General features: G+C 38.8%; 1 protein-coding gene and 1 pseudogene across 7 annotated transcripts in view; both read right to left on the bottom strand.

Moving 5' to 3' along the window:
• Nucleotides 1-27,718, bottom strand: part of LPP (LIM domain containing preferred translocation partner in lipoma) — a 721,973-nt gene that overhangs the window by 196,754 nt on the left and 497,501 nt on the right. The gene's annotated exons all lie outside the window — the stretch shown is intronic.
• LOC134733405 (uncharacterized) lies at nt 14,331-14,490 on the bottom strand (annotated as a pseudogene).

Below are 27,718 nucleotides of genomic sequence, written 5' to 3'. Positions count from 1 at the left end.
ACTAATGCTAGCTTTCCCTCATGCTTTAATTTAGGATCCTATGTTACTGTATACCTTATTCTTCTTTGTGGTCATCCTGTTTTAAAATACAGGAGAAAAGAGAGGTGCTTGAGAACAGAAACTGATGGCTGTCCCACCTCTATTTTGCTGCCAAGTATGATATACACATCCCTAGTTTCCTGTGTGCATTAGGGCCTGAAGAGTTGCCCTTCTCTGTCTCATACATATGTGCCAAATCTGTCTCCAGTGACAGAGAGAAACGGCATGTGGTGCCTGGCTTCCGTTTCAGTAAAAAATGTATTTATTTGGATTTCAAGATGATCATTGACATCCTTGGACATTCAGTACAACTTAGTAATTTGCATGGGTGTTTACTCCGCTTGCCAACATGAGCTACAATTAGGGTGAATATCAACTTTTTACAAAAACAAACCAGCCTAGTTCTACTCCTGAAATGCCTGCTCTCCAGCTTCCCTCAAACCCCATTCACTTGCCAAGGTAACCATAACAAATGCTGGTGCCTGTTGCTTGGCCTTAGCCTGACCAAGACACAGCCCTGATAGGCACCTGGGATAGTCAGGGCAGGGACAGCCTACAAAAGGAATTCAGACTGGAAAAGTACAAGGTGAGAGCTGCACGGTGTGGATGTGTGTGCACTGACACATATGCTAATAAACGCAAGAGATGGAAAAGAAAGGCTCTTCCTCCTAAAAATCACACAATCTGTGTTACCATTGGATTGAAAAGTCAGTAATTTCTTGCATATGCATCATGAATTTAAAATTGGAAACAATTTTTCTTTGTGTGACATTTCTCGCTTTGCTATTAATATAGCAAATTCCCAGAAGACAAAACGGAGAGAATAAGGAAATAGAAAAACCTGAATTCAAATCTTGGCATGGCCAAAAACTAGCTATGCAAACCCAAGCAGGTCTCCAGGCCTCAGTTTTGCCATCTGCAAAAAAGGGAGGATACAGTATGAATACTGTATTCACTTCACGGGATTATGGTGAAGATCAAATAAGACAATATTGTCATTCATTCTTCTAACAAACATGAATTAGGTTCTTCCTCCTTGAAAGGCGCTGTTCAAGGCGCTGGGGATACAGCAGTGAACACAACAAACTCCCTGCACTCATAGAATTTGGATTTGTGGGTGTTGGGGCTGCTGTATGTGTGAGAGACAAACAATATACACACACATTAAAAACATACATACATACTACACATCATGCAAACAATATCAGGACAGTGATGAAAATAGATGTGAAAGAATTTTGTATATAGAAAAATGGTGTAAAAGTCAAAAGTATTATTTAACATTATTACACAAGGGTCCCAGACATAAACTTTCTGCAATTACACGATTTCCTTCCTCCCTCCTTTTCCTTCTCCTTCCTTTTTTCCTTCCATAAATATTAGTTAAGAGCATACTTTGAGAAGTGCATCAGGGTGTAGTTTCTTAAGGGAATCTGATAAATTAGAAGCATAGCCCGTCCGCAGGAAGCATACAGATGGCATAGAGATAAGGCATTACAAATCTTTACCCTAGGTACAACGTGACAAAAGCTGCTTATCTTAGAGAAGGTAGATCAAATGCTATGAACATTTTGGAGGGAAAGGCTTTTCCTGAACCTTCTGGAGGTAACTCAAAGGGGACTGGAGATGTTGAGCCACTGTACTAGGCAGAGTGAGCAAAGAACTGTGCATTCTAACAAAGACTTCTGGCACTGGGTAGCTCCTAGTGTACAAAAGGGAAATGCGGCTGGGTGCGGTGGCTCACGCCTGTAATCCCAGCACTTTGAGAGGCCAAGGCGGGTGGATCACGAGGTCAAGAGATTGAGACCATCCTGGCCAACATGGTGAAACCCCGTCTCTACTAAAAATACAAAATTAGCTGGGTGTGGTGGTGCGCACCTGTAGTCCCAGCTACTTGAGAGGCTGAGGCAGGAGAATCACTTGAACCCAGGAGGCGGTGACTGCAGTGAGCAGAGATCGTGCTACTGCACCCCAGCCTGGTGACAGGGCGAGACTCTGTCTCACAAAAAAAAAAAAAAAGGAAATGCACCTGGGAAGATAGAGCTGAGGGTCTGTCAGCTGGAGCTGCATTCTCACTTATGCTCCCAGCTCCATTTGCTCTGTAACAGAAAGTCTTCGTGAATGCAAGGATACTCAGTGCTCCAGCCCTGAGTATGAAACATAAAACTTGTGTTTCATAATGCGACTTTCCCAAATTTCAAAGTTTGAGGTGACATTTACAGAAGCTCCTTTTTGCTAACAACAGCACAATGATCCTTTCAAAGATAATTTCCAAGTAAATGATAAGTAAAGTCATCTTCCTCTGTTGGGTGTGCAGCTCCAGTTACTTACTTCCTAAAGATAGGCTTTTAAGAAAGCTGAGACCTTTCCTGGAAACTTAATAAAATTATTATTTTCTCTTTTTGCTGGCTGAATGCATCACTGTTATTTTCTGCTGCTGATTTGAGGGTAAGGTGGGGCAGTAAAAAAATGTTCTCCCACTATTGCAGGCATCTGAAATATGAAGTTAGAGAAGTAAGTTATGCTTTTTGGCTTTATTTCAAATACCCTTCTTATTATGAAGAGTGTGAACTGGAAATAAAGATGTCTTCTTTCATATGAAAGATTGTGAGCATTCTTGCTTGATAGTCCAAATAAATGGATGAAAGCTGCCAACAGTATGTGGCTTCAAATCAGCTTGCTCTTAAAGTCACAGAGAACTGAGACAATCTGAAGTGATCCAATTTAGAAATACTCCTCTAATTGTTACAATTTCAGAACAAAATCTCAGCAGAGGGTAAGTAAGAGCATATGAAGTCATAGCCCATATTTCCAGTTTTCATGAAGGTTGGAAAGAAAAGAAAAAGATGAAGAAAGAGAAGGGAGAAGAAAAGAAGGGGAAGTTGCAGCTCTGGGTTTATAAAATAGCAATTTTTAAAAATAAAACAACATTTTTTCCTCTGATGAGTGCTCCTTTGGGCCACTAGTGAATATTTGTTGACTCCTATTCACCAATGATTCTAATGACAATTTTGCTGTTTCTTCCTCATACCAGAGGAGATTAAAACCAATGAACATTAGAAGGTAGTGGGAAAGACTGTGAAAGGCAGCACAGTGACAGCAGAGATGGCCGCTGACAGCCTGAGGGGACAGGGGGAAAAAATTACTAAGTTTCAGCACAGCATAACAATAGATGGTCATGTTGATGACCCTGAGTCATCAAAAGGTTTCCAATGCTTAGAATAGCCCCATAAGAAAAAAGAAAAATATGCCATGCATTTTAATAAGGTTTTTATCCAAAATCTTAAAAATTGTTTATTATTAATTTTGTCTCTGATGGAGGAAAAGTCAGATGTAAAGTACAAAGTGACTATCCAGAGCATCCATGTAACACATTCCTGAGCACAGGCAAATTCACCAGTTCCTCATAGTCAAATATTTTCAACAGCAACTAAACATGCATGCGCGCACGCACACACACACACACACACACACACACAGAGAATTCAAAGTTTTGGCAAACTAAGACAGGACGATGAGAAAGACAAAATGCTCATTTGCTTGGCTCTGTTGTCCATAGGATTGGCAAAAGGAATACCATAATTTTAATAATAAGTGAAAGGACAGAGTCATAAATTAAGTGGCTCCTATTATATTCTTGATAGTAAAACAAACAAACAAAAAAAAACAAAAAACAAGTGAACTTTTCCATGAATGTTCACAATTTTCAACCACACCTGTGCTATTATCTGCATCTGTTGTAATCACTTCATGAGGAGGGCCTTCCAATGATGTCCATTTTACAATTGTGGAATCCAAGGTGCCTACGCAGTTGGCCCATAGTCACAAGGCTTGTTGGGTGACTGGAGACCAGATCCACTGAGTTCGAAGTCCACACTCCTTCCTCTGCCCAGCACTGCTTCTTCCTTAGGCAGGGACTCCTCTCCCAATACCTCTGAAGATACCGCAGAGTACATGTTAACATTTCTATTATGGGTTGCCTATTAAATGCCAGCATCTTCCCATGTGTTCTCATTCAATCCACTCAACCAATCTATAAAGCAGAGATTATTAACTGCCATTCTTCAAGTGAGGAGACAGTTCTTGGAAAGCTCAGGTTACCTACCTACATCTGCAGACTTATAATCTAACTTTACTCATTTGAGTCTGGCTTTTGTTTTGTGCATCTTTTCCATCTTCCCACAAGACTAGGATTTAACCTATGTAAATTTTATTTTTCCCTATAAGGGCAAGATCTAGGTCTTATTCATCTACATATCCCTCATCACATCCAACATACCGCATGGGCCATTGAGGGTGCCCAAAAAATGTTCACAGCTGAATACATGTATGAATGTATATATTACTTATGTATGTATGTAAGTATGCTGTATTCATTTAATGGAACAAATATAAAGTTTGGAATCAGAAAGACTAGGATTTACTCTCCTTCCTGCCATTTGTGAACTGTGTGTCCTTAGGCAATTCCTAAAAACTTTCACAGATTTTCTGCTCACTAGTAAGGCAGAAATATACAACATATGCTGGTATCAGGAAAGAGTCAATATTTGCCTGGCTAGGTTACAGTAAAATTGATTGCTCCATATTCTTTCTGGTGACCCATTCAGAAGTGTTTTAGGAATAGTTTAACAAAATGCTTAACCTAGAGAAATAAATCTGAGCTGTATAAAGCTACATTAAATGTAATGTCCTCCAATAGAATAAGAGATTGGTTTGTTATGCTAACATTTAAGCATCCTCGTCTGCTCATTCATTCAGAATTGAGGAAAGCGTGTTGTAAGAGAGCAGCATGATGGAAACTGAGTCTCCAAGGAGGGGCTTTGCTGGCATTGGAACAGACACTATAAGGCAATGTGTTAAGAGTTATAAGGAAAGTATGAAGTGCTGCTTCTGGGAAATTTCCAAGATAGGTACTCATCTTCCAGTTGGCTGGGTGAATAAAGAAAAGCTACAGAATGTAGTTGAAGATTTGGCCATTTCCACACAAGTCAGAAGCAAGACCACTCTGGGACCATGTTTGGGCTATTCCAGGGCTACAGTTTGATTTCGAGTATCGGCGTCCTCTGTCATTTCCAAATTGTCAAGCTACTTTCTTTGAGTAAACAATCCCAGGCAACCACCCAGACCTAGGTTGGGTGGGAGAAACAGCACTGATGTAAACACCTTAAACACATCCATCATTTAGATGACAATGGACAGTCCGGGCTCCTGTTGTACTTCCATAACATTTGTTAGGCTGAATTGTGATTTGGTAAGATAGATCCTAAATTTCAAAACTCCTCTTAATGTAAATTCAAACTTAATTTCACTGGCATGCAAATGACAGAGCAGCTCATGGAATGCTTCCCTCCTCCTCTCCCATTTCCCAGTAGAAGTTCTGCTATATCATCTCTAGGACAGCCACAGGAAGATTTAAAAACAGCTTTTAAAGGAGCCCATTTCATGTAATTCAACTTGATTCAACAAGTATTTCTCTATCAGTTTCAATCTTATTCAACTTCCATATACAGTAGAGTAAGAGGGCATCTCTCTTGAAGAGATACCAGAAACTGAGGAGCAGATTTATGAATTTCACAAAGCCACAAATAAATCAAATATTAAATAAAAGACCCTTAATGATTTTGAGGATGGGGATAACAAGTCACATTCACTTAGTAACTATTATGTAGAAAACAAAAGGTGAAGAAAATGTTAGATTCTAAAAGTAACACAACTGTATTAGCTATCTATAAAACAATAAAGACTTGGCAGAGTACAACAACATATTTATTATCCCACAGTTTCTGTGGGTCACAAGTGCAGGTATGGTTTCGATGGGTCCTCTGCCTCAGGGTCTCATTGTCTGCAAGCAAAGTTAGGCTGGGGTGGCAGTCTCAACTGAGGATTGACTGGGGAAGGATCTGCTTTCAAGTGTGCATGATTGTTGTCAACCGTCGGTTCCTTGCAGCTGCTAAACTGATGGCTTCAGTTTCTTGTCAGCTACTAACTGCCCTCACTCTTTACCACATGGACCTCTCCAGGTGGCAGCTGACAACATGGCGGCCTGTTTCTTTAAAGCCTACAAGGGTGAAAGTCCCCGCACAGAACAAATGTTACAGTCTTACGTAACACAATCACACACAAGTCATCAAAGACTACATGTAACCTTTGCTGTTTCTGTTGGCTAGAAGTCAGTCATAGGTCCTTCCCACACTCAGTGGGAGGCAATTACACAAAGGCATGAATACCACCACGTGGGAATAATTGAGGGCACCTTAGAGTCTGTCTAATGTCATTTTGTTCCCTCTGTATAAGGATCTATAAGGCCACATTGGTCTTTAATGCAGCAGAGGGGCCTTCATTTTCTGAACAAGAAAGACCTTTAGATGTTGATGGAGATTTTACCCTTTACCCTGGCATGATGTGTTTAAAACGTAATGCAGAATTTTACCTTTTTCAAGTACAAAAACATATAACAAAGAACGAAGAAAACCGTTGTTTGTTTTAATCCTTTCAAATATAATTTTTGCACAGGGTTAGAAAATACACATTTTTTGGAGATGCATTAGTCCTATTCTGGAGTTCAAATGTGTTCTCAACTTCAGTGCTAATGACCTGTCTTCTACCTGTCTCAATCATCGAAGATGTGGCGACACGGAGTAGACTACTGAAAACACTTCATTGAGAGCTTTAACCCACTGCTGCCCTTTATTTATGTCTATGTAGCTTCACCTGAATACAATGTAGCTGTTTCAGTATTTTGGTGTATCCCCCCACTATGTGCAAGGCAGGATTTTATCTAGATTATTCCATGAATACATAAATCTAATCTTCAACAATTCGATTCCACCAGAATATGGTGGTGACTGCTACCTATTTTTTTTTAAAAATGTTTTTACTTTTCTAATATTTTTCCCTTAAAAATATTATCTTTTTATCTATTACAGCCCGAAGCCAATTCTCATTTAGAGACTAGTAATCTTTCATTTCCAGTATAGCAATATTTCACCCCTAGGATTCTTTCTCTTAAATCAAAAAGAGGATTCCGGTCACCAAAACTTAAAACAGAATTCCAATGTAAGAGAGGATTGCAGCAGTAGGGGCAGTAAAGTACAATAAAACACTAAAAATTAGGAACTCTGAATACATGATTCCCGGGTGTTTTCCATAACAAGGTCAGGCTTCAACATTTCTGAGGAAAACGAACATACCTTTTCTGATGCATATTAAAATGGTTAATATATGCCTATGTAATGCAAATGAGCAATCAGAGCTCACTAAGAACTTTAGAATTATTAAATGTTGGAGTTGAAATAGAACTTTTTATTCATCCAGTTCAATCCCTGTAATTCCAGAAGGACATTTGGGGCCTGAACGGTTACATGACTTATCTAAGGCTATAAAGCAACTCGACAGTAGAAATAGAACTAGAACAACGATATACTGGCTTCTAAGCTTAGCACAGATTACTACCAACACCCCTTGATGTGTTGTCCTTCATATACAAACATAAGTCATCCAGAAGGCATACACTTGAAGCTATTTCTCTAATTTGCTAGGAGCTATTCACAGTCTTAGCCCCACCATTCTTTATTTACTTCTTTCCTTTGTGTGTATGCATGGTTTGTTTGTTTGATCTACTTGTTGAGCAGGTAAGGAAGCCAAGTAATGAAAATGAAGATCCAGGCTACCTGTCCAGATTTCGCCATACCTCAGGGCTTGCTGCAACCCACTTCACTCTCTCTGTGAGACCTTCCCAGTATACCCTAGCCCACACTGGCTTGACACACTGCTTCATCTCTACAAATGACTCTAATCAGTACCACAAGTCTGAACAGCTGTTATGTAATCGTTCAATTCTTCCATCTTTTCATTTACCTTCCAGCAGGGCTGGCCCTCTTCTTTTATATTATACTGATAACTAAGGCTAATGCTGTGTGGAGAAATTTCTTTAAAAAATTTCTGAATTACTCCTATGCCCTCGTAATCACAATTATTCCAAACAGCCCAGGATTAGAATGGCACCTAAAAAGTAATATTGCCAAGGACTTATGCAACACAATAGTAATATTCATTCACACACTTCTAGTTGCTAAAGCAGCATGCATGTCCTGTGATAATAAACCTTGAAGAAATAAATATGTCACAGCCTCAGAAGGTTCCAGCACTTGATCTTCTGGATGGTCTTTCTATGAGGTGGAAAAAGCATAGACTTTGAAGTCAGAGATGCCTAGGTTCAAAGTTTAGCTTTGCCACCTACTCTCGTACAAGGTATTTAACATCTCTGGGCTTCAGATTCCACATTGCAAAATGAGATGGTAAACCTTATCTAGCAGGGTTATTATGAAGATTAAATGAGAAAATGTAAAAGAAGAAACCCAGCCCAATGTTTGTTGAAAAGTAAATACTTACATAATAGTTCTCCTTTGTTACCTTTACTAAAAGCATGAGATTACGTGAATTCAGCTAGAGTTTGGGTGCAGCAGTGTTAACAAAACCAATTGAGGTTCCCAAGTTAAACATTTCCTTATGTAAGTTACATTGTGGTATGCTAAAAGATTTAAAGGCATGACTCTATACCCAAGGCAGATTGGAGAAGGAAGGAAAGCTAAGACATTCTGTTATGAATAAGAAGAGAAGAGAGAAAGAAGAGGAATTAGGCATAAAATGGTAAAAAATTTACTTCTAGTGTTCACAAAGACGAAGTTGGGAAACATTGAGTTGAAGAGCAGGAGAAGGAAAAATTATTAGGAAAGTCAAAGGTAGAAGCTTTTGAGATATAAAGCTTCCATCTATGTTCTTTTTTAAATTGTTGCAACCCTAGTATCCCAGAGTGTACTGTGTGAAAACTTAACCAAGTATAACTAGTTCAGAATGTGGCCACTCAATAGGCAGAAGGGCTTTTAGGCAAATTCAGCAAAAAGCCAAGGGCTCAGCAGTATATTCCAGAAAGGTATTGTGTTTGTTATGACATGCCCAACAACAGTAAGTGCTTATAATGGGTTTGGAATGTTCTTCCCTACATTACAAAGGAGTAAGATGCAAATGACCCAGGGGGTATATTTCATCAGTCATCTCCTAGAGAGACAGAATCTTACTCAATCTTCTTTGAAGAAAAAACAAAAAAGAAAAAATTACAGAGAGAGAAAGAAAGGGACTCTACCCTTCCTTAAGAGACTGAGTATTGGTACTGCTCATATTCCAATTTTTCTCTTTTCAGTTACTTCAGGAAGTCCCGCCTCTCCTCCCTCCAGTTTCGCTGGACAAGCTAAGTTTTCACATCATGCACTCAAAATGGGGAAGGAGAAACTTGGTCCATTTTCTCTATGTCTGGAGGAGCAGGAAGAGCCACAGTATCCAGAATCACAGCTTCAGGGAGAGGAAGAATGGTCATGATCTACTGGCTAAATGAACTCTTAGCTGATACCTGAATCCTGAAAATACCCCCTACCCATGATGTTTTAAAAGTCTCAGAGAGACAAAAGCATGAGCGTAATTATTATTGATGTTGGTACTAATTAAAATGGGGAAGTATTGAGAAAGTGCTACATTGATTAATTATAGAGGCTGTCCACTGTCAAAGAGTTTTATAAATATGTAATAATTTATCCTAATATTGATGTGGATGAATACCACCTTCATTTTTCTTTGATATGACTCTACGGTGGTTTGTTGTTGTTGCTGTTTGTTTGTTTCCACATATAAGGTATGTCATTCATGAGATGATGTAAATTGATCAAGCTCACGGGGCCCTCAGAGTTAAAAAAAAAAAAAAAGGTACTTCTCTATTATGAATCTGCCCAGCTCACATTTAACTTCTCGTGACTAGAAATAAGCTTTCTTTTACTTGAACTTCCACAGGTTGTTTAATTTTTACTCCTTCAAAGCATATAGCCAGTGATAAGAAAGTAATTTATATGTTTTTTTCTCTGCTGGAACAGACAGACCATGTTGCATGCATATTAACGGCCCAAATGGGACTGAATATAGCTTGGGGATTATCAGTACATGAGTGCTGAAAGGAAACAGAAAAATAAAAAAAATAAAAAAAAAAAGAAAACAATTTTTTCCTTGGAAATGGAAGTCAAAAACTAAATTTTAGATAGTAAAATATAAAGTGATTCATATATTATATTGACTCAATTCCTCCAGTTCCTCTCCTCCCAGGGTCTAGACCTTTAAAAGAGAAAACACGCTATTGTCTTGGCAGCAGCTCCAGGAGCAACTCTAAAAGGTGTTCTCAAAGCAGCGGAGAGAAGGGAACCAGCTTATGGAAAGAACAAGCGATTGGAGAGCAGTGAAAGGCACCAGTCTTCAAAGGTATAGGAAGAGGAAGGGCACAGGTAGCTTATTCTGCTCCTGCCTGCAGGGCAGCCTCTGCCCAGGGTTAAGAAGCAAGCTGGTAGCAGCAAATAGAAACAAAATGGAGCAGGTAAAATCACCCTCTATCCCCACCACCTCCTCCATCAACATGCACACACTGAAAGTGAAGAAGGGGTAAAGATAAATAGCATTTTTACTCAGGTCCTTTAACCCTTCCTAACTCCATCCAACAACAACAGCAAATTAATAAGAAAAAGATGAATAAACAAAACCAAGTAAAACATGAGCCAACAAGATAATGTACCAAACAGGGTAAGCTCTAGAAAATGAATGGGGGTATGGGTGCACTTTCACTTTCTTTCATGAACTTCTGCACTGGATGATTAAAAAAAAAAAAGAGTCTTATAACAAACATTTGAAGACAAAAAGCTCACCATAAATAGCATTTGGGAAACAAACTGCCTTAGTATCAAGAAAGATTATAAACGTGAGTTTTGTCTTCCAGGAATGAAAATAGCTTCCTCATTTCTCCCCCTCCCAGTTCTTGCTTAAATTCTTACACAGTCAGTTCAGACTTGTTCGGTTTGATACCTAAAATATGAGCAAGAAAGCATTCAAAATGCAAACACGAAAATTAATGGAAAATTTTCAGGCACTTCTATGTAAACAATGATTGCTATATGTCTTTTTGCCCTTCTGTGGCAGCTTTACTAGTAACCAATGAAGAATACTTATTTTCTTTATAATTAGATGTTCCACAAATGCAGTAAATGACACAAAAAGAGCACGTTTAAAGCTCTCATTTCTGGCTAATTAGTCAATATTATATTCAAATGCAACTTCCGGTATTACACCCATTCTGGGTCTAGAGTCTCCTGCACCTCCACTGAGGGTGGGGGCCTAGTACAGTAATTTGTCTGAAACAGACTCATTGTTTTCAGGAGAGAATGGGTAAACTGCTCTACCATTACATCTCAAAATGCAAACACGGAAGAGCAAATAATTAACTAGAAACTTTAAAAAAAGTAACATAGGCAACTGCCCCTTGATTATCAGAATTCATGACTTTCTGGGCAAAGGGGGCCATGGAGCAGACTCTTAACATTAATGAAAGCTTGTCTCCTTTTATCGTGTCAAGATGTAATCTTCCTATTGATGTAGTAAGGGAAAGGGGGAGGGGAAGGCATTAATAAACGAGATTTGTGATTTGCATAGAAAAAAATGGCTGATTGGTTTCAATTTAAATAAACATTGAAGTTTGATAAACTGAAGTAAATGCTGACAACTCTGCCAACACAACTAGATGTTAAATTTTTATAGCCTTTAACTTGATTGCAAAGGGACTCCTGTGAAACTTTTAAAAGACAAGGGATAATATGCCAAAATAATTTATTCCTTACACATTTATTAATTGAAAGAGGCAACGCTGGCTCCTGTGGGGATAGGACATAGGAATTCAAATTGTTATTCTTTTCAAAGCTTTAGTATCTATGGTCGGTATAATAACTATAATCCAAGGTAGATATTAAATGCCATAAAAGTGGCAGAGCCATTTCCAGCTGTGTATTACTCGATCTAAGACTTTCAAAGTTGGAAAGATTTTAGAAGGTAGAGAGAACAATCTGGCAAGAGTTAAACTGCACAAACAAATATGTGGAGAAAGGACAACTTATGTAGAAAATGCAGGGGAAAGTGAAATTGCCCTATTGGGTTAGAAACCTGCCAAGAAGTAGCAAAGGAGCTGAAGCCAGAAAGACAATGGAAGAAAATGATGGAAGTCTTAGGATGGCAACGAGGACATACTAATCGCGGTAGCACTCCAAATATAAAGCCTGTGGTCATAAGATGTGACCATTTGGAATCCCTTGACTTGATTTTGTTCCCTTCATCCTTCCAACCTTTCAGTTTGGAAGCAAAAGAGGTTGTATCCAAAAATAAGTATAATCTTCAAATGTGCCTGTGGTCAAAGCCTTAGCACCAGCCACATGAGTTTAATCCAACGGCAAAATTATACAGTGGAAGGGGAAGTAACGTGCATGCCAACATGGAGGTGAGTTTAGTTCAACATGAAGTTCCAGTCTCAAAAATGCTGTCATCTGAAAAGAGTTCAAACCTCTGCTTCTGGCCTGAGACAGCCTTGAATAACAGTGAAGAAGACAAATAACAGAACTAAAAGGATGGAAAAACTATTGGCTTGAGTGATAAAAAAAAAAAAAAAAAAGAGAGAGAGACCTGGGTTCTCATGCTGATTTTCTCAGTAAATGATATTTGACATCTATGTGACCATTGGCAAAACCCTTCCTCACTCTTTCTCCCATCTGTAAACAAGGAATTTTGACTGGAAGATTCAGGGCATGTCTTCTAACTTTAATAGTGTGACTTTTTTTATTTTAATTAACTAATTAGTTTTTTTTTATTACACTTTACGTTCTAGGGTACATATGCACAACGTGCATGTTTGTTACATATGTATACGTGTGCCATGTTGGTGTACTGCACCCACTAACTCGTCATCTACATTAGGTATTTCTCCTAATGCTATCCCTCCCTCCTCTCCCCATCCCCCAACAGGCCCTGGTGTGTGATGTTCCCCACCCTGTGTCCAAGTGTTCTCATTGTTCAATTCCCATCTATGAGTGAGAACATGTGGTGTTTGATTTTCTGTCCTAGCAATAGTTTGCTCAGGATGATGGTTTCCAGCTTCATCCATATCGCGACAAAGGACATGAACTCATCCTTTTTTATGGCTGCATAGTATTCCATGGTGTATATGTGCCACATTTTCTTAATCCAGTCTATCATTGATGGACATTTGGGTTGGTTCCAAGTCTTTGCTATTGTGAATAGTGCTGCAATAAACATATGTGTGCATGTGTCTTTATAGCAGCATGATTTATAGTCCTTTGGGTATATACCCAGTAATGGGATGGCTGGGCCAAATGGTATTTCTAGTTCTAGATCCTTGAGGAATTGCCATACTGTCTTCCACAATGGTTGAACTCCCACCAACAGTATAAAAGTGTTCCTATTTCTCCACATCCTCTCCAACACCTGCATCACCTGTTGTTTCCTGACTTTTATTTTTTATTTTTTTTTTTTTGAGACGGAGTCTTGCTCTGTCACCCAGGCTGGAGTGCAGTGATGCGATCTCGGCTCACTGCAAGCTCCACCTCCCAGGTTCACACCATTCTCCTGCCTCAGCCTCCTGAGTAGCTGGGACTACAGGCGCCTGCCACCACGCCCAGCTAATTTTTTGTATTTTTAGTAGAGACGGGGTTTCACCATGTTAGTCAGGATGGTCTCGATCTCCTGACTTTGTGATCCGCCCACCTCGGCCTCCCAAAGTGCTGGGATTACAGGTATGAGCCACCACGCCTGGCCCTGACATTTTAATGATGGCCATTCTAACTCGTGTGAGATGGTATCTCATCGTGGTTTTGATTTACGAGCCTTGCTCTGAGTAAATAAGACTCTCGATTACCAATCTCAGGGCGAACATGAAATTAAAAATGTCCTCTTCAGTGTCACGGTCCTCTTGTTTCTGTCCAGTCTCAAAAGGCTCCCCACTCACTTCTCTTCTCAATTTTATGAAAATTATATGTTCATGTGCTCCTTTTTTTTTTTTTTTGAGACGGAGTCTCGCTCTGTCGCTGGGGCTGGAATGCAGTGGCGCAATCTCGGCTCACTGCAAGCTCCGCCTCCCACGTTCACGCCATTCTCCTGTCTCAGCCTCTCCAAGTAGCTGGGACTACAGGCGCCCGCCACCACGCCCGGCTAATTTTTTGTATTTTTTAGTAGAGACGGGGTTTCACCGTGGTCTCGATCTCCTGACCTCGTGATCCGCCCGCCTCGACCTCCCAAAGTGCTGGGATTACAAGCGTGAGCCACCATGCCCGGCCGTATGTGCTCCTTCTTTATTAGTTTATACACAAGTTTAAGATTTTGATGAGCCCGTGCTTGTCTTTGACAGGTCTCCTAAGATCTTACAAATAATGTTCATTCAATAAATATTAGTGGAATGAAAAAATGATTAAAATGCCCATTTTCAAGTAATGCACAAGGTTATATTCACCAAAAAGGATTTCCAGGAAAATCGTGGAGACAGTATAAACAATACACTTGATCTTAGCCAAAAAGCTGAGAAGCGATAAAGAGTATGAACAATAAGTAGCAAGGAAGATCACATACTGCTGCTCCTGATATTTTTTACTTTGGAGTATTTCCTAGGAAATCTGCAGAAAAAGAATAAGTAATTGTCCCATGAAAAAACAGCAAATGACTCAGTGATCTTGCACGTCTGTGCCAGATTGTAATTCCTAGCTAAAGGCTTTATCCGCAGATTGATGCATCAGAGAAGCCTGAGGATCTAACTTTCAATCTTGCCTCTTCTGCTCAAATACCTATTAAGAAGGAAGATTACATCTCAGCTGTTACAATGCCGCTGGAAATTATGGAATTAGAGTTTTTTGGCACTAAAAAATTACTTGTATGGAAGCAATTATACATACTGCACCTACAAATCTTTCAAACCTTTAATATCTGAAAAGTTACATAGCTTCCAGAGAGCGGTTTAGAACTTAATTATGGTGTTTGATATAAACACCTCCCAACACCCACTTTGCATATCATATGGCGAGTGTAAACTAAATGATTTCCTATTGTACATTGTTCATGTCCAGGCATAAAATTATAAGAGCTTCAATCTTCAGAGTCAAGAAAAAAAGCTAACTTAACACATCATCTTTAAGAATAAATGAGGTTACAAATCTACATTTGGAAGAACAGAATCTAGTCCATATGTACCAGATACCATTTTTTTTTTTCAAACTTAAACTCCGGATTCCAAAATGTATACTCTCTCTATATACTGAGGTAACAGCTTGTCAGAGAAATGTGGCAAGCAACAGCAGGACTAGCACAGCAGATGGGTAGTATTTTTATACTGGCTTTTAAGTGATAATGTGAGTTTACATAGGGTCATCTTAAATATTGTTTAAGTGCATGGAATGACTCGAGTCACTGTCTAACCCTGAGTAGGCTGTTTTGCTTTCAGTTCTTGTCTTAATTTCCAACCATCAAGGCTTCATCAAGAGAAATCTTTTATTTGGAAGAAGGAGCTGCACAAATTTCTCAGAACCTCTTTTCAGATTCACATGTTTTACATTGCCACTAAAAACAATACAGAAGAAAAAAAACTATAACAACTTTCCTGTTAACACAGTGGACTAAATCAGTCTCAGTCAACAGGTCACAAATGGTATCTGTCCCAGGAGGAAAAACAAAAACAAAAAAGATTAGCACGCTAGATGGTGAGGTTGAGAATACTAAGTTCTAATTTCAGCTCTTCTACTAACTGGCTCCATAGCATTTCTAAGCCACAGTTCCCACATCTGGAAGATATGTTTACCAATAACTATGGTACAGAGTTGCTGGGGTGGGAGGTGTCAAAAGGGAATCTATGTAAAACTGCTACCAAAGATTTTTTTTTTTTTTTTCTGAGACAGAGTCTCACTCTGTCGCCCAAGCCGGAGTGCAGTGGCGTGATCTCCGCTCACTGCAAGCTCCGCCTCTGGGGTTCACGCCATTCTCCTGCCTCAGCCTCCCTAGTAGCTGGGACTACAGGCACCCACCACCACGCCCGGCTAATTTTTTGTATTTTTAGTAGAGAAGAGGTTTCACCGTGTTAGCCAGGATGGTCTCGATCTCCTGACCTTGTGATCTGCCCGCCTCAGCCTCCCAAAGTGTTGGGATTACAGGCGTGAGCCACCGCGCCCGGCCGACTCCTACCAAAGATTTTAGGACTCACATCCTTCCACCTTGTGCCTGAGACTATTTCACTTGTTGATAAAATGAACTTCTAACTTCAGTTTCAAAAGATTCCATGGATTTTAAATGAATCCTACGTAATCAGAGCAAAGTTTTTGTTCACAAATGAGAATGTACAGCAACCTCAAAATCTTAAGAAAGTGATAACTTTTATCACTGTTTTACTCTGTGCAGGAAACAGTGATAAAAGATATAAAATACAAACACTATTATATATCCACTATATAGTGGCTTCCTCTAAGTTAAGGTTTCCCCAATGGGGATGGTAGGTGGAAGACAGTAACGCAGAAGTTTTAGGATTTCAGATGGTATTAGGTATTATTACCTTTGAAAATCTCCTCTTTCTCCCTGCAGCATAACACAACCAGAAATGTAAGCACCCAGAGGGCAGGAATTTTTATGATTGTATTTACTCCTGACTTCCAGTGTGTGGACAAGTGATTGGCACCAAGTAAGCATTCAACAAGCATTTGATGAGTGACTGTTGAATACACGATGGCTCCATGCAAGCATTTCTCTTTCCTTCTTTCCTTTTGAAAAATAATTGTTATAAAGAAATCCGTAAGGTATATTCTATTTCCCAAAGAAGGATATATTGTGTTTAAAATTAAGCATCTTACCTAAATTTACATAGCCAGAGAATTCCTGAGGCCAGGTCCCACCCCAGACTTACAGTTTCTTATTCTTTCTACTAAGTTATACTGCCTTGATGAACCTTTTAAATCTAGAGGCATGGGTCTACTCCTGTGAACAAAGACAAGTCTGTGTGAATCTTTCTGGTCCTTCAACTTCCACACCGTTAAGGATGACCTAATAAATATAATACCGTAGAGCGTCACTGGCTAGAATGAGATCAAGTCATAAGTTAGGAAATGGTGAAGACTGAATAGCTTCTGAGGTCTCTTGACTACAAATAGAACCACACAATTTTGCCTGTTAATTTGTAAAATACTAGAGAAATATAAATAGTTTATAACATTACAATTCTTAGTTTACAAGCTCCTTGAGTCAGGACACTTATGTTATTCATCTACTCATGAATGAATTGGCCAATCCTTGATATTAGTATCTGGCAAAGTTAGTATTCTGAAATTGAATGACTGGATAAATGAATAAGAATGGCAAAATGTCAAAGGAATAAATGTAAATGACTGCATTTCTGACTAAAACACTAATTGTAGAATTATAGGATGTATCAGATCCTGCCAGATAAGGCACAGGCTAAGATAAAATTATATACTAAATGCAAAATTTTCCTAAAATGCAAAATTTATAGTTCCTCACTTACTTCTTTAACAAAACTGATTGATGTTACAAAGGAAAGGACAAGTTGGTCTCAAGACACGTGCTTTTAAAATTGTATTTAGGAACAAAAGAGTATGTTAGCTGGCCGGGCCAGGTGGCTCATGCCTGTAATCCCAGCACTTTGGGAGGCCGAAGCAGGTGGATCACAAGGTCAGGAGTTTGAGACCAGCCTGGCCAACATGGTGAAACCCCATCTCTACTAAAAAAAAAAATACAAAATTAGCCTGGTGTGGTGACAGGTGCCTGTAATCCCAGCTCATTGGGAGGCCGAGGCAGGAGAATCGCTTAAAACTGAAAGGTGGAGGTTGCAGTGAGCTGAGATTGCACCACTGCACTCCAGACTGGGCAACAAGAACAAAACTCCGTCTCAAAAAAAAAAAAAAAAAAAAAAAAAAAAAAAAAAAAAAAAAAAAAAGAAGAAGAAGAAGAAGAAGAAGAAAGAACATGTTTGCTGTATTTAGAGAGGAAATTACAACTTTCTAATAAAACAACTACTCAGACAAACACGTAGAAACTATGTTAAACAAAGTGATTTATGGAAACCATTCTTTCCTTTTTTCTAATATTCCAGTTTTTAGATTTTGTGACAATTTTATATTTTCTGGAAATTAATGATATTTTGGGTATTACGGAGTATTGAATGCCTGTAGCCCATTCAACACAGAAAAGGGGCATATACTTTACAAAAATATTTACCAACGTTCAATTTCATTATAATGATAAGTCTAACAGGGCATAATGGCAGCAAAATTTGAATTTGGGCGGAGCAAGAGAAAAGATAAAACAATACACCATCTTCAGAAAACCCTTAACCACACTCCATTTTTGTGCACTAAAAATCTAGACAGTGGCTCTCCAAAGATGTGGTCACTGAAGAAATGGATCCGTCTAGGGGGCATACTACACTGGCTGTGTGGGGAAGATGCTACCGAAGTGTAAAGGCTGGAGACCTGGCACACTCAGGTCCTGCCATGTACAGGCCATTCCCACACAGGGAGGGACTCTCTTGCTTTCAATGCCAGTAGCACCAGTAGAAAAACAACTGACTACACTCTAAGTTACTCCCAGTTTCCCCTAATTTTAGTCCCTGGTAATATTTTTATACCTAGCTCATGAAAAATCACTATTTGATCCAAAAAAATCAGTAACACAGAATATAATACAGAAGATATGGACAACCTCAACATTATTTAAATATTTTTTTGTTTCACATAATTAAAAGATTGTGGCAATAGGTCCATGTATCTCTTCTCTCTCTCTCTCTCTCTCTCTCACACACACACACACACACACACCCACACACACACACACACAGACACACACACACACACACATACACATATATCCATCTTCCCCACCAATAGCTAAAGACAATACTCAGGAAAATGCTAAGGGTAAATATAAATTTTAAAAACAGTTTCTATCAGGCCACTAAGTAAATCAAAGTGTTAGAATACACAGGACTTGAACTTCACAGTTGTTTTATTAAAACCAGAAGTCTTTTGGTAGTCAAAGAAATAGGTGAACTTAAAACACCGTGTGTAACTTTATTTATTCAAACGAGGCTATGGGATATCTTCTAGGTTTTACACATTTAGCAGCATACCAAAATGAACCAGTAAGAAACACATCTTCACAGAGCTTTATCTCTAAGAGGGGTGCTAAGTCAAATCGATGAATAACATTAATATGAAGGAAAAGACTAAAACTTTCATTAAAGATATACAATAATGGCAATAGGATTTCAGAAAGAGGACACTTTTAGCTCAAGGATCTGAAAAAGCTTAGAGGTGAGTTGGCACTTAAAACCAAAACCTCATTGCAGCTTTGTCCAATTATGACAAGTGACAATATGTGGTTTGTAATAGGTTTAGTGTGCATATCAAGTGACATTTAACAGTATAAATTCTGTAACAGGTGTCCCCAATCCCCAGGCTATGGACTGATAGTGGTCCTTGGCCTGTTCCTAGCAGGTGAGTGGCAGGCGAGCCAGCATTACAGCCTGAGCTCCGCCTCCTGTCAGATCAGTGGTGGTGGCATTAGATTCCCATATGGGTGTGAACCTTATTGTGAACTGCGCATGTAAGGGACCTAGTTTGCACGATGCTTATGAGAATCTAATGCTGACAATCTGAGGTGGAAGAGTTTCACACTGAAGCCATCCTACCTCCCAACCCTGGGTTCGTGGAAAAACTCTTCCAGAAAAGTGGTCATTAGTGCCAAAAAGGTTGGAGACCACTGCCTTACAAGGTCATTTGCCCAATTACAGTCCTGAAAAAATCCTTACTACAGCTTTTCTCATTGGATCAGAAAACAGTAACATAGCATGTGTTCTGAAAATATGCATAATATATATCATGTATATACATACCAAATTTAATAGCCACTCTACCCGCTGGAGTTTTAAGTAGCAATGTACTTGATATTCAGTATGACAAAATGGAGGGTGGAGAAAAGAAAAGGAAAAACTTGTTTGAAAGAGTTTTATCTTTAATTTATCAGGTACCAGGAGATTTTGAAGGCAAAAATAAACGCTCCTGTGGAAACATTTCATTTACCTAACAGCTTGAGATCTTTGCTGTGGATTATCTTTTATGTGACACTCCCCCATCCCTTTCTTGAGTCTGTATATGCAATTAAAGGAAATACAAAGCTGTAAATGCCAGACACCACAAGGCCCTTTAATCAGATCCAAGATATCTCACATGGAAAGACCACAAGGCATCCACACATGTGCAGGTTACTGCGCAGGCTCACATTCACACAGGGATGCCTTCCAATGATTTTAATCCCACCCCCCACAGTTCATCATGTTTTTTTTTTTTCTCCCCACTTGTTTCTTCTTTCCCTTTGGACTTTGTAGTGTCTTCTGTTCTCTTTGATGACAGTTTGTCAATTAGATGCATTCCATTCAGTTCAGAAGTTCATTAAATTCAGATGACATACTATTCTTGCAAGCTGACTGATGTTTATTAATGTAACATGTGACACAGGTAGTACAACAGGGAATTTGATCTTTTCTCCACATTACTCAGACATCTAGAATAGTGCATTGCATCTGCTATTCACTAAGGGGCTTTATAATATTATTTACATATTTAAAGATTTCTGGAGAGTCACATGCCTTTGAGAAATCCATGAATGTGTGCATTGCACAAAGATAAATTAGATATAGGCAATATGCTGATTCACATATCTCTAAATAACTTTAATTTTTGTGCCTGCTTTGCGAGGGGATGGAGAAGAAAAGGGGCAGGAGAGAGGAAATAAGAAGCTCTTTACATAATTAAGCTTTGGGTATTCAACAAGATGTTGGAACTATTAATAGCTACCATAAAGTCAACCTTTAAATTTAAACAATAAGTCCAAAGTATTTTCCTCTATTTGTTATCTCATTAAATTGTTTTTTCTACTCTGCCTTTCTAAAGAATAAAAACAAACAGAAATGAAACAAATTCTATCAGGCCACAGTCACTCACAGAACCTCACCAGCAGGAAAGATTTCCAAAGGCATGCAATGGAATAACTGGTATGCTGCAAAGTCCATGGTATCTATGGGCCCTCTGATTCTCCCAAATCTTAATAACCATTTGTGCCAGTTGAACCCATTAGGATAAAGGTAGTTTGAAGCAGCCAAGTGATGCTGTATCACTTCAGGATAAATAAGGCTAGCAAGTTTAATTCAAGACACATTGCTCAAATGCATATTACCTGCTGAGCACCTTGAGATTCTATGAGATGCATCCTTTCCCCTTAGGGAGCTTCCAGTTTAGGAAAAAATAAAAAAGCACTATGTCTGCATAACTGAGAGAAAGTTTTAAAATATTTTTATTGTTTCACATAAGGACAGGATTGAGCCAACATTTCTCCCTTCTTTTCCTTTCTCTTCTCTCTCTTTCTGGTCACACTAATAGCAGATGTTGAAATGTTCATGTTTCTGCAAGTGCACTGCAATAATAGTCAAAAGCTTTACTTAAGAGTGCAAAATAATTAAGCACTAACTAAACATCAGAATATTCCTTTTATATCCCCAAGTCTGCTGCCTATTAAATGAATGAAAGAAAAATGAGTTAGGAGTTCTCCAAGATAAATCAGCTTCCCTCAAGTTAGTCGCTTAAGCCTATTTGAAGATATGCTATAGATGAGGCAGGGTGCATGTCAAAAATGCATCTTTGTCAAGCGTTTATGAGAAGACAAGCCACAGAGTGGAAGAAAGTATTTGCAACAATGTGTTTAAAAAAGGACTATTATTATTGAAAATATCCAAAGAACTCTCAATACTTAGTAAGAAAAACAACCATTAAAAATGGGCAAAAGACCTGAACAGACACCTCACCAAACAAGATATACAGATGGCAAATAAGCAGATAAGCCTGCTACCATAGGCAAAATCCAAAAGTCTGACAACACTGATATTGACAATAAAATTCTGGCCACAATGTTGTAGCAACAGGAACACGCATTCATTGCAGGTGGGACTGCAAAATGGTACAGATACTTTGGAAGGCAGTTTGGCAGTTTCTTACAAAACTAAACATACTCTTACCATACGATCCGGCAATCACATTCCTTGGTATTTACCCAAATGAGCTGAAAATGTATGTCTACAAAGAAACCAGCACATGGATGTTTATAGCAACTTTATTCATAATTGCCAAAACTTGGAAACGACTAAGATGTCCTTTAGTAGGTGAATGGATAAATAAACTGTGGACATCTATATAATAAAATATTATCCAGCATTAGAAAGAAATGCGTTATCAAGCCATGAAAAGACATGGATGAACATTGAATGTGTATTATTCAGTAAAATGGCAATATGGAAGGGCTGCGTACTGTAGGATCCCAACTATAAGACATTCTGATAAGGCAAAACTATGAAGCCAGTAAAAATTTCAGGGGTTATCAGGGGTTGGGGGAGAAAGTAATGAATAGGCAGAGCAAAAATAATTTTTAGAGGCAGTGAAAGTATTCCACATGATTCTATGATGGGAAATAAATGTTACACATTCATCAAAGCCCATAAAATTTACAACACCAAGAGTGAATGCTAATGTAAACTATGGACTTTGGGTGACAGTGATGTGACAATGTAGGTTTATCAATTGTAACTCATGTGCCACTCTGGTCGGAAGTGTTGATAGTGGGAAAGAATATGCATTTGTGGGATTTGTGGTGATAGGGGGTATATGGGAACTTGCTTGTATTTTCTCCTCAGTTTTACTGTGAACCTTCCTTTTAAAAGTAAAATGCCTATTTAAAACACACACACACACACACACACACACACACACACAGAGAGATCTTTGGAAAACCATTTCACACTAGAGATGACAAGAAGTCATATGATGCTTACTATTGGAGCCTAAAATAGTTGAAAGAGAAGTTTAAGACAGAAATAATGAATTTGATTCTTGGTTCTGATTTTAACTAGCTGTTTAACAACCCCTCTAAACATTAATTTTTACATGCATCAAATGGGAACAAATATTTACCTGAAAGGAGTTTTGTGACCATGAGAATAATGTAATGAATACACAAATATTACACACACTTTAAAGCTTGTACACATTATTGAATGTTTTTGCTTTTAGATAGGTTGAAGCACCTTCTGCAAAGAACTGTCTCCCCAGATCTTAGGTTTTCTGTTTGCATATGCCAACACTGAACAATATCATGCTGTTGCAATTATTGTAGGTAAACAAAATTGGGGAAGGAGCCACAATCCTGTGATTGATGGCCTTAGGAGCATTTTCACACATCAGGAGAACCAAGGCAAAAGTAAGGAGAGAATGTAAAACCAAAAAGCAAATCTATGAGAAATATGGGTAATAAATGTGTAAAACTAAAAAGCAAATGAGAATGTAAAACTAAAAAACAAATATGTGAGCTGTGCTTTGTGCCATTCCATTCATTTTATTCTCTCGTGCTTATGCTTTCAAGGACCTAACCAATGTAGTCCAGAATAAGCTCACTCATGTTACACATAAAGTGAAAACCATTTGGATGAGAGACAAAGAATGAGGGGGAAATGGATTGGGAACAGTAACAATTAAAAGCAGAGGGCATATAGATTGCAATAGTTTCCTATTCTTAAATGGTGTGTGTGTGTGTGTGTGTGTGTGTGTGTGTGCATAGGATCTAACCCCACAAGGAGAACTAATAATATAAAATGAAAATGGAATAAGCTAATCAAATATCCATATGTACAATGGGTTCCATGAGAGAAGGCTGATAGCAAGATCTCTTGCCAAGCTGTGAGATGGAGCAAGGATTTGTAGCAATGCGTGGGGAGTCAGGAGCAAGTCTCTGGCTGCACTTCTGTGCTGTAGTGGATCCCATCCCGAGCTACCAACTTGCCTGCTTGCCTGCCAGGCTCTCATTTTTTATAAATCTAACCTGGAAAACAATTGAAGAAACATTTGTTGAATAAATATATTCCGAACATATATTAAAGGCCACCCTGGATTCCTTTGTTAGCAGCTAGTTAACTACACAGATAACTATATTTACCGGCTTACTTGATGGTTACATAAAAACAGTTCCAAGGTGGAAATGAGTAATCCTATTTTATAGGTCCCAACTGAGGTTCTGATAAAAGACGTAACATGTAAGTAACGACTGCCTTGCTAGAAAGCAACTGAGTCTAGGTCTCCTGACTTTGATAATCATGTTCCATCTACTGCATAATATTCTATTCACCTGTATTCAATGTTCATTAGGTCCCAAGGACACAGAGAAATATATCATACATAAACAGTCATCTAACGCTGAAGAAAAATTATCCCTGATACCTAACAGGTTATTTTATACCATAAAGAATGCATCAAGATGCACTATTATTTTTTAACACTCACTAAGCATCTAGACTATATTTGGAAACATAAAGTTGAGATGCAAGGGAGGCTGCCAGCTCTGTGGTCACTAAGAGCACTTTGTGTTTCCTGAAAGACATGAAAAATCTTCAAATCACTCCATCATTATTTCATTAAATCCATTCTTGCAGCTTTTAAACCTAAGTGTTGTGTCGAAATGGGGCTCTGGAGGATCATCAAGTAACTCTTTTGGCTCAAAGGCAAATATAATCAACCTAAAACAGCAGGTCAGCAGGTCAGTAATGAAGCCAGCCAAAGGACCAGATTGTCACACCTTCTGGAACACTGCAAGGACTTGAAGATAATGTCCAATGAAAGTCCCTTTTCTCAATTTTGGAGGGAGGTGGGTAAATCCTCCCCAGAGTAGGAAGCTCTAAACAGTCAAACATTTATATGGATGGCATATCCGTGTCTTTTGTGTTATTAATCCACAGATAATGCCTAAGATTTATGCCTCCAAAGATAGAAATGCATTTCTGTTTTAGATATGAAGCTGTGCAAATGCCAGGAAGAAGCAGCCAAGAGTGTCTTCCGTGAAGCAGGATTGAGAGAGTGGAGAGAGAAGCACGGAAGGGATGTCGTTTGTTTTAGACTCATTAGTCCTATTAGTTTGTTAAGCCAGTCACATGTATTAGTTTAATTTAAAACATAACTTCAGTTGGGAGGCCAAGGCGGGCAGATCACCTGAGGTCAGGAGTTCGAGAACAGCCTGGCCAACATGCCGAAACTCTGTCTCTACTAAAAATACAAAAAATTAGCTGGGCGTGGTGGCAGGTGCCTGTAATCCCAGCTACTTGGGAGGCTGAGGCAGGGAGAATTGCTTGAACCTGGGAGTCAGAGGTTGCAGTGAGCTGAGATCACACTGTTGCACTCCAGCCTGGGCAACAGAGCAAGACTCTGTCTTAAAAACTAAACTAAACTAAACTAAACTAAACTAAACTAAACTAAACTAAACTAAACTAATAACTTCAGAAATATGGAACACTTCTTCAAATGTTTCAATAACAAAACACTGGTTACTCATTCATCATCATTGTCACTGTGTTGATTGATAAACAAATATGTCAAGTAATCCCAACACAGTCACAAAGTTCTAAAGGTTAATAGGAATATTAAGATAACACATATCTGAGCTGCAGCATTATGTATTGTTATGTGTCACTTTTCAGTTTACAGTACCTACTCTCATAACGCTACAGGAGAGGACCGATGCTGTGAGAGTACTATGAGCATGCATATTTACAAATGGAAGAATCTGTAAGAATATTATCAGAGAAGTGGTGTTTTTGAGCTTAGCCAACTTATATATTTTTTAAAGGCATTCTCTGCAGAGAAACAATTGTATTAAAAGCAGAGGGATGAATGTAACGGGTTAGTGTGCTTGGGGACTAGCTCTTTGTTTGGGTTGGACAAACTATGGATATCATGAAGAAATAGGGGGTAAAAAGACTAGAAAGGGCCCATAGACATCAGGCTCTGGAGTACAGACCTAATCCCATAGCCATGGGAAGCTGTTCAAAGATAAACTCATGAGTAGCAAACTGACAAAACCAAAATAAAAAGAGCATATCAAATATGCAGAAGCCACTGGTAATGCTAAATTTATACCAGCCTGTGATCAATGATTTATAATGTCGAGGAAAGCCAAGTATAGCAAATAACATAAGGGCAAAAATTTTGAAATTTAAGTTGTAATGACACTCACACAATTCTTGGCCTTTTTTATACATTTTTTATCCATATCAAAGTGAAACAACTGTAGTAAACATATTGTACTATCTGCTTTTGGATATATATATATATATACACACATATACCTTGACAGCTCCTGAAAACTTATACATCGCTACAGTATTACAAAGAATGTTCATGCTGGAGGGGAAAGAGGAAAAAAATAATTGAATTCAGATATACTCTCCTTAAACAACTTAAAACCCCTAAACAATTCAGCAATTAATAAAATACCTAAAGACCAGCGAAATGTCCCATGGAAATGGGCCAATGTGGACTCTATTTGGAAAGCCCTGTGAGAAAGTAGGGATCAAATATTATCTTCAAAGGAGGTAATAGAATATCCTTTTCAAGAGCTATTGAATGAGTGGTTAGCTAGAAGTGGTATCATGTAGTAGAAAGAACAAGGGATATTGGAAAGCTTGAATTCTCACTTCATAATTTACTAGTCCTGTGATTGTGAGCTGGTCCCTTCTCTAATCCTGTTTCCTCATCTATTTCACAGAGCTATTGTGCAGCTCTCAGTGGCATGCTGTACAATGTCCATGTTAAGTATTACTCACTATTATTTCTTCAAGCCAGGAGGCTTCATAGAACCTGCATTTCAAATGGAGGAAATGAGTGTGATTTGCTTACAATCACAAATCCAGTCAGTGGGAAAGCCATGTTAAGAGCAAGAACTCCCAAATCCCTCCAGATTTAACCACCAGGAAATGGGTCACCTGTCAGTAGTACAAGAAGGACACTGTCTGATGTGATTTGCTACAATTTGGCAAAAACAGAAGCTTAGCCACAAGACCTTGGCAGGTGAGCAAAAAGGTTGTTGCTGTTTTTTTCCAACACTTTGTTTTTAAATGTAATTGTTTGTTTGCTTTTTTTGACTCTACACAATCTGTTCTTTGATTTGGGATCTCAAACAGTTTGCAATTGCTTCACGGCTTTGAAGATCAACTTTAAGAAATGAAACCAACTTGCTGTCACAGGCTGTGAGCTTGAAGGCAGCCAATATTTGCAGGCGTAGCATGTGGAAGGAGGCAGTCAGGTTTGTCTTCAGAACCCTTCCTCTGGGGCCTGGCAGCACCTGGGAGCGCCGGGGCACAGACCTTCTTTCTAAAATCAAAGTTTTTTTTTTTTTTTTTTCCCTTTTGGAGACTGAGTTTCACTCTTGTTGCCCAGGCTGGAGTGGAATGGCGCGATCTCGGCTCACTGCAACCTCCACCTCCTGCGTTCAAGCAATTCTCCTGTCTCAGCCTCCCGAGTAGCTGGGATTACAGGCATGCACCACCACGCCCGGCTAATTTTTTTGTATTATTAGTAGAGATGGGATTTTACCATGTTGGTCAGGCTGGTCTCAAACTCTTGACCTCAGGTGATCCACCCACCTTGGCCCCCCAAAGTGCTGGGATTGCAGTTGTGAGCCACCACACCTGGCCCAAAGTGTTTTTTAAATGTGAGATTAGCACCACTTGCACTTTGTATAAGGAAGCACTGAAGTTACTGGTAAGAGCTGCATATGGTAGGTTTTCACTGAAAAGTTCAAAACGGTATCAGGATTATTTAATTTAAATAAACTTGGGTATAGACCAATTCTCTCTATTCTATGGTAGATTTCTAGTTGATATCCTCCTTGATCCTTGGAG

The sequence above is a fragment of the Symphalangus syndactylus genome, chromosome 17 (genome assembly GCF_028878055.3).
Source record: "Symphalangus syndactylus isolate Jambi chromosome 17, NHGRI_mSymSyn1-v2.1_pri, whole genome shotgun sequence".
Taxonomy (NCBI): Eukaryota; Metazoa; Chordata; class Mammalia; order Primates; family Hylobatidae; genus Symphalangus; species Symphalangus syndactylus.
Note: the sequence above shows the minus strand (reverse complement) of the source record. Positions and strands in the feature narration are given on the sequence as shown.